The 7,935-nt window shown below is 50.3% G+C and overlaps 1 protein-coding gene and 1 long non-coding RNA gene across 2 annotated transcripts in view; one reads left to right on the top strand and one right to left on the bottom strand.

The window, feature by feature from the left end:
- LOC139753847 (protein O-mannosyl-transferase TMTC1-like) overlaps positions 1-188 on the bottom strand; it is a 124,628-nt gene extending 124,440 nt beyond the window's left edge. Inside the window, exon 1 of the mRNA XM_071670781.1 lies at positions 1-188. This exon is cut by the window's left edge and continues 4 nt beyond it. The gene's annotated coding sequence lies outside the window, so the exon portion shown is untranslated.
- LOC139753849 (uncharacterized) overlaps positions 1-7,935 on the top strand; it is a 427,945-nt gene that overhangs the window by 371,254 nt on the left and 48,756 nt on the right. The window lies entirely within an intron of this gene.

Here is a 7,935-nt window from a genome sequence, read left to right as displayed (position 1 = left end):
TGACACGACCGGCACAGACTCGCAACGACTTAACGAAACACCGTCTGCGTCCCAGAGCACGACTGTGTGTGTGTGTGCGCGCGGCGCGCCCCCCCCGGTGGTGGGCGGCAAACGGCGAGGAGTCCCAAGAAAACCCAGGCTTGGGTTGGCTAGAGGGGCTCCAGCCGCTGACGACTGACGCTGGCGAAGGCGGCCGCCGGACTGAGTGAGTGGGCCCGCCTCACCCACACGGCAGAGGAGGAGGAGGAGGAGGAGGAGGACCACCTCTGTACACCGGCCTGGCCGCCACACCATGTGCGCCACCTGGCTTAGCCAGCCCCCTTACACTATCGGGTCCCCCCCATCATCATCATCACTATCATCACATCCCCTGACGGAGGCGCTGCCGGTGCTGATGATGCTACTACCGCAAGGCTCGGGAGACGGTGCGGAGCGTCTTAACTCCTGCTTGGGGATTGGAGATTTTTCTTGTATAGTTGGGTTGAGGAGAGGGGCGGTCGTCAGGCTGAAAAGTGGGATCATTACGTCTCTGGGACGTCCCTGGGGATATGTTGAGTATATGGGGCAGCCATTCCCTTCTCCGGCTCCTGCTCACCAGTATGTGGAGCAGACATTCCCTCCCTGCCCTGGCCTGCTGTTCACCAGTAATCTCAGGTATTCAAAGAATTTCCCTGATATCTTGTTCTGTCTGCCGAGCCTCTCCAGCCAACGATCGTGTGAGGGTCAGTTGGGCCTCATTACAGCCGCTCATCGCCAGTACGTTCCAGCAGGAGTATTTCCCAGGCCTAAAAGCTTCGAGGGGGGTGAATGGCGATCTCTTTTTAAAGACGCCGGGAAATGAAAATCGTATAATGTAGATCGCTGAGGAGTGCTGCAGGAAGCCCCAGCCACCTCCTGAACCACTTTCCTGTGCGCGCGACTCATTGCTGCTACGACGACTACACTTTCTTAGTCAAAAATTCCATTTACGAACAAAGACATTTCTCTCTCTCTCTCTCTCTCTCTCTCTCTCTCTCTATATATATATATATATATATATATATATATATATATATATATATATATATATATATATATATATATATGGCTTTACCTATGGTTATGCCATCACAATGGTAGGAATATACCTCGGTAGCACAGGGGCTTGGTCACGCCCGGAGGCAATCTGTCCAGATGCCATTTCATCGTAGATTCAAGATGAGCGAAAGATTTGCCGAGGTTTGAATGTCGCTTCAATGATAAGTCTTTCTTATTTCGCTTTCATTCGACACACGTGATTGGTTCTATAGTAATACGTACGCGGACACGTCGTTAGATGTGTATAGATTCGTAGTAAATCATGAAATGTATACTACATACATGTATATGAGTGATTAAGAGAGAGAACCACAGGACCTACACATCTCGACCCTCTTCGTAAGAGTTCACCTTCTGTTGACTTACTCTACCGTTGTCGCTCGCCCTGCCGGACACAGCGTGCCATCTGCTCCTGTCATGTGTTCAACGGGTCCTCCTCCGTCGTGTGAGTGACTGATGGAATTCAGTGGGTGGTGATTTAAACATGGCTTGACATGGGTGGAGCTCATGGTGAGGGGGTCTCTTGCATGGACTGTTGGCCCTTGGCTGGCCCCGGCTCCCCTGGTCTTGCCTCTCGTCTTTGGAAAGGGAAATTCGCAGAACATATATATATATATATATATATATATATATATATATATATATTATTTATTTTTTTTTTATTATACTTGTCGCTGTCTCCCGCGTTTGCGAGGTAGCGCAAGGAAACAGACGAAAGAAATGGCCCAACCCCCCCTATACACATGTATATACATACGTCCACACACGCAAATATACATACCTACACAGCTTTCCATGGTTTACCCCAGACGCTTCACATGCCTTGATTCAATCCACTGACAGCACGTCAACCCCGGTATATATATATATATATATATATATATATATATATATATATATATATATATATATATATATATATATATATATCCTCTTTATGGCTATTCATTCATTATCGTATTATCATTTTTTTTTCCTCTCTATCTTTCTGACTTTAGATTGGCGAATCTGGGTCACCATCATTATTGAACCCCCCCCCCCCTCACACACACACACACACACACACACACTTCGGAGACTAATTATATTCCGGAGAAAATGGCCCATGTCACAAAAGTCAGAATGTCTCTGTAGGAATACAGAAAAATGGTTCTCTTCCTTACAGTCCATCGTAATTGCCACTGATGTTCGCCAGGAAAAGACGTCCTTCATTACATTTGGTAATTAGTCTGCTAATGTAGGGAGAATCTCCGTCCTGGGATAATCTCTGTATTTATCACGTGAGTAATGATAAGTACGTTACCATTCTTTATTGCCCATTTATCACGTATCCTTTCCTTCCTGAGTGTGTGTGTGTGACACTGGGATCTTAGGTTGGTGGGCTCCAGTGTGTGTGTGTGTGTGGGGGGAACACGTGGGGTCTCAGCAGTGTGTGGGGGGGGACATGTGGGTCCCAGCAGTGTGTGGGGGGATATGTGGGTCCCAGCAGTGTGTGGGGGGATATGTGGGTCCCAGCAGTGTGTGGGGGGATACGTGGGTCCCAGCAGTGTGTAGGGGGATACGTGGGTCCCAGCAATGTGTGGGGGAACACGTGGGTTCCAGCAGTGTGTAGGGGATATGTGGGTCCCAGCAGTGTGTGGGGGATATGTGGGTTCCAGGAGTGTGTGGGGGATATGTGGGTTCCAGCAATGTGTGGGGGAACACGTGGGTTCCAGCAGTGTGTGGGGGGAAGACGTGGGTCCCAGAAGGAAAACATATTGAAAAGTAGGTTTTATTCTTCATTGATTTTCTCGTGTGACTGCGTGTACTGGGACATTTCCCCAGCCACATGGTAAAAGAGAACCTTTGCGAAGGCACAGGAGCGACGTGTTAACCAAACCTAGGGATAACCAAAGTTGCAACTAGACCAAATTATACGTCACCGAAAGTTACGTCCTAACGAAAACCGAAAGTTAAAAAAAGAGACTGTACATGCTGACAAAAAAGCTCCGTGCTAACAAAACCCTTCACGCTAAGAAGACCTCCTTTGCTAACAATAGCTGTAGGGTAACGAAGTCTACATGTTGACAAGAGCTACAGGTCTCAAGGCCCGGGTGGCGTGGGAGGAGCATGAGGGTGACGTGGTGAGGGAGTTACGTCGTGTGGAGGATGGGAGTCCTACCTCGAGGGATGGGCCGCGCCCTTACGCCCCTCAGCCATCCCCTCCCCAGCCACCATCGCCCCCTCGGCCATCCCCTCCCCAACCACCATCGCCCCTCGGCCATCCCCTACCCAACCACCATCCTCCAGCATCCTACATCCCTTTCTAGGATGAAGCCGTCCCTTCTCTTGGGATGTGTGTGTGTGTGCCCCTACGCTCAGCTGCTGGGACAACCCGTCGTCTGTGCCGAGGTCTATGCCACCAGAACTCGTCCATGGTTTTACACCAGCCCTGACGATCTAACTGGCTGTTTGCTTCGCCTTACGTCTTCATACCTCAGGCCATCAAATGCAGACCCACACACACACACACCACGCCCCACCTCAATCCACATCCCGGCCCAAGCCACGCCCCAGCCTAATCCACGCCCCCTGGGCCCAAGTTACGCCCCTACAGCTCGGGGGGCCACGCCCCGACCCAAGCCCCCCTCCAGCACAAGAGCCGGCCCGGGAGTTTCCACGCCTCAACTTTGCTCTGGTAATTCGTCCCGCGTGGTGGTGAATATGGCCAGCCCCCGCGCGTGACTTGCCTGCCATCCCTCATGGCCCAGTGGCTGGAGGCACGGTGGAGGGGCCACTCGTGCCTCTGCAGGGGACACAGTGGCCACCCGTGGCTCTTCATGGGGCCACAGTGGCCACCCGTGGCTCTGCAGGGTACACAGTGGGCACCCGTATTTCTGCAGGGGCCACACTGGCCACCCGTGGCTCTGCAGGGGCCACACTGGCTGCCCATATTTCTGCAGGGGCCACACTGGCCACCCTTAGTTCTGCAAGGGCCACAGTGATGGCTCCCTGGAAAGGACCCCTCTTCCCCCCCTGGGAGGCGTCGTGTCCCCTTGGCAGGTACCCTGACATCCTGGAAGGCGCTTTGAGCCCGTAGGAGATGCCTCTCTCTCTCTCTCTCTCTCTCTCTCTCTCTCTCTCTCTCTCTCTCTCTCTCTCTCTCTCTCAAAGAAAGACATTCTTGGCCTCCTGGAAGACAGGCACCTTATCCCCTAGGGAGGTAGGTTGTGCCGGCCCTACACACCACACTCTCCGTCTTCATTAATGTGCTACAATTAATCTGGATTATCGGTCACCGCTCGACCGCCCTCGCGCCCTTAACGAGACAGCCAACACCACTTCATACGACAGCTTTTTTCCTCCCCCCCTCATCTTGGCCTGTGTCTGGTGAGGTGGACACGGGAGGCACCGAAGAAGGAGGACGGTGAGGTATGATTGCTGGTGATCGCGTGAGCCTACGGTACCTGGGCGAAATGATCGCTACGTCTGTATGTGGACAAGGATGTGAGAATTCTTGATGATAACGTTACAGTACGCTCGGGGGGGAGATGAACGTTACCAGAGATGGAGTGAGAAATGGTGAGGGAGGCAGAGAGAGAGAGAGAGAGAGAGAGAGAGAGAGAGAGAGAGAGAGAGAGAGAGAGAGAGAGCTTGACAGAATGATTGACATACTTGTAAATGTGTTAGAATGTGTTCAGGAGCAAGAAGCGTTACCTGACGTGTGTCTCTTTTCTTCCCCATAAGACATGTACATAACTGAGTGTGCTTGATCTCTCTCTCTCTCTCTCTCTCTCTCTCTCTCTCTCTCTCTCTCTCTCTCTCTCTCTCTCTCTCTCTCTTGTCAGTGGGTCCTCTCGGGTGTCTGTTGTGTGCAAATTATCTCTTGAAGTGTGAGTCAGCCTCGTGAGGCGGATTCTTGCAAGCTCTTGGTTTTGGGACGATGGTTTACACAGGTCTTCCTGTTCTTGGCTTGACAGTTGGTCACTTAATTCCTCCATTGCTTGGCCTGACAGTTCGTTCCTCATCTCCTCCATTGCTTGGCATGACAGTTCGTTCCTCATCTCCTTCATTGCTTGGCCTTACAGTTCGTTCCTCATCTCCTCCATTGCTTGGCCTGACAGTTCGTCCCTCATCTCCTCCATTGCTTGACCTGACAGTTCGTTCCTCATCTCCTCCTTGACTTGGCCTGACAGTTCGTTCCTCATCTCCTTCATTGCTTGACCTGACAGTTCGTTCCTCATCTCCTCCATTGCTTGACCTGACAGTTCGTTCCTCATCTCCTCCATTGCTTGGCCTGACAGTTCGTTCCTCATCTCCTCCTTGACTTGGCCTGACAGTTCGTTCCTCATTTCCTTCATTGCTTGACCTGACAGTTCGTTCCTCATCTCCTCCTTGACTTGGCCTGATAATTGGTTACTCAGCTCTTCATAGCCAGACACTTAGTTACTGAGCTGCTGGTCATGGTTTGCAGCAGTTACCAGTAGCAACAGATCTAATGCTTCCTTTTGTAACTTTCTTCCATTTTTTTTTCTTTTTTTTTTTTTGGAACTTTTAGTAAACACTCAAACTCGATGCGGTTGTTGGTTTTATTTTGACACAAGATTTTTCTTTCATAAGTGATCCTCCCTGCTGGGTGTCTACTGTGGATCCCCACGTTTACGTGGATCCCCAGGTCTTCCTGTGTTTACAGTGGATACCCAGGTCCTCCTGTGTCTACAGTGGATCCTCAGGTCCTCCTGTGTCTACAGTGGATCCTCAGGTCCTCCTGTGTCTACAGTGGATCCCCAAGTCCTCCTGTGTCTACTGTGGATCCCCAGGTCCTCCTGTGTCTACTTTGGATCCCCAGGTCCTCCTGTGTCTACTTTGGATCCCCAGGTCCTCCTGTGTCTACATTGGATCCCCAGGTCCTCCTGTGTCTACATTGGATCCCCAGGTCCTCCTGTGTCTACATTGGATCCTCAGGTCCTCCTGTGTCTACATTGGATCCCCAGGTCCTCCTGTGTCTACAGTGGATCCCCAGGTCTTCCTGGGTCTTCTGTGGATTCCTAGGTCTTCTTGTATCTACTGTGGCATCAACATCGGGGTCTTGGTGATACTATAACCACAGGAATATCTGTCTGTTCAACACCACATTACTCTAGTGTTCACATACACGTGTATGAAATCAACAGGGAGCTCTATGAGTTAGTTTTGTGAGCTACATCACTTCTTCGAGTGATGAGAGAACAGTACACAGAGCCCCATTATATCTTGTGTGTGCTTCTGAGGTTTAAGTCCGAACACATAAAGTGCCAGAGAATATAGTTTCAGTGATGACAAGAATAGGAACACCCAGCAACCTCAGGGACCCTTACTGCCCATGTAGGGTTTCGGGAGCCGCTGATGGGAGGCGAGAGGCATGGACAAAGGGCTCGCTCGCAGGGCATAGACGAGGCCTTTCTATATACCTCGTTCACGATGAGCAGAAAGTAAGTTACTTATGTGATAATTCCACATTTTTTCCATAGGCTGGGAAGGGCTGGGTGTAACAAGCCCACTGGGAATATAAAAGAGGGACGCCCCGTAACAAGGTGGGGGATAAGTGAGTTAGGTAAGTGTCAAGCGAATGAGGGAGGGTAGGAGGGGGTGACTATTCAGACCGAGATGGAGGGACAAAATGGGAAGGAGCGGGAGAGGGGTTGGAGGAGGGAGGAGGTCGGTCCATTCAGAGGGGAATGGATGGAGTGGAAGTGGGACGGAGGTCAGGAGGAGGAGAAGAAGGGACGGGAGCTGGAGCGGGTGGACGAGAGGGAGGAGGGGATGGCATCCACGTCGATCTGGGGGAACCAGAATGAGAAGGAGTGGAAAAGAGTAATGGCATTCAGAGCGAGACTGAGGAGTAGAATGGGAGGGAGTGGAAGAGAGGAAGGGGAGACGACTCTCCTTAGGCCAAGGTAATGGGGAGGGAATGAGGGCGTAGGGTTGGTCAGAGCAATGCACGTTAGAGGTATCTCGGAATGTAATATATTCGTTCTGCTTCGAGTCGTCTGGTTTTCGTGACACGTAGGTGGTTTTTATGATACTTGGGAGGTATGAGGTCTTTGTGCTGATTGGGACGTGTATGGTTTCTGTGCTGTTGGGAGGGAAGTTTTCTTTGTGCTACTGGGACGTGGGGTCGTCTTTGTGCTACTTGGAGGAATGTGGTCTTTGTGCTACTGGAAGGTATGTGGTCTTTGTGCTACTGGAAGGTATGTGGTCTTTGTGCTACTTGGAGGAATGTGGTCTTTGTGCTACTTGGAGGAATGTGGTCTTTGTGCTACTGGAAGGTATGTTGTCTTTGTACTACTTGGAGGAATGTGGTCTTTATGCTACTGGCAGGTATTTGGTCTTTGTGCTAGTAGGACGTATATGGTCTCTGTGCCGCTGGAAGGAATGTGGTTTTTGTGCTATTGGGACGTATGTGGTCTTTGTGCCAGAGAGAGGTATGAGGTTTTTGTGCTGTTGGGATCTATGAGGGTTTTGTGTTACTGGGGGATATGTGGTCTTTGTGCTAGTGGAAGGTATGTGGTCTGTGTGTTAGTGGAAGGTATGTGGTTTTGTGCTAGTGGAAGGTATGTGGTCTTTGTGCTACCTGGTGGTATGTGGTTTTCCTGCTATTTGGAGATACGTGGATTTCGAGTTACTTCAGATGTTCTCGCGTGATCCACATTTCGAGAAAGAAAGACAATATTAGAGATGAGATACATTTCATATGATCTGTGTATAATTGTTCATATTTCCACCTGTTATTGTCTATTTACCACTAATGTCTGTCTGATCCGTCGTTGTTTCTGGTCCATTACGATGATGTATAACATCGGTTGATGATGAAGGTTCAGGTGTCAATGTGCCATCGTC

The sequence above is a fragment of the Panulirus ornatus genome, chromosome 15, assembly GCF_036320965.1.
Source record: "Panulirus ornatus isolate Po-2019 chromosome 15, ASM3632096v1, whole genome shotgun sequence".
In the NCBI taxonomy this organism is placed as follows: domain Eukaryota; kingdom Metazoa; phylum Arthropoda; class Malacostraca; order Decapoda; family Palinuridae; genus Panulirus; species Panulirus ornatus.
This window is presented reverse-complemented; position numbering and strand designations above follow the sequence as displayed.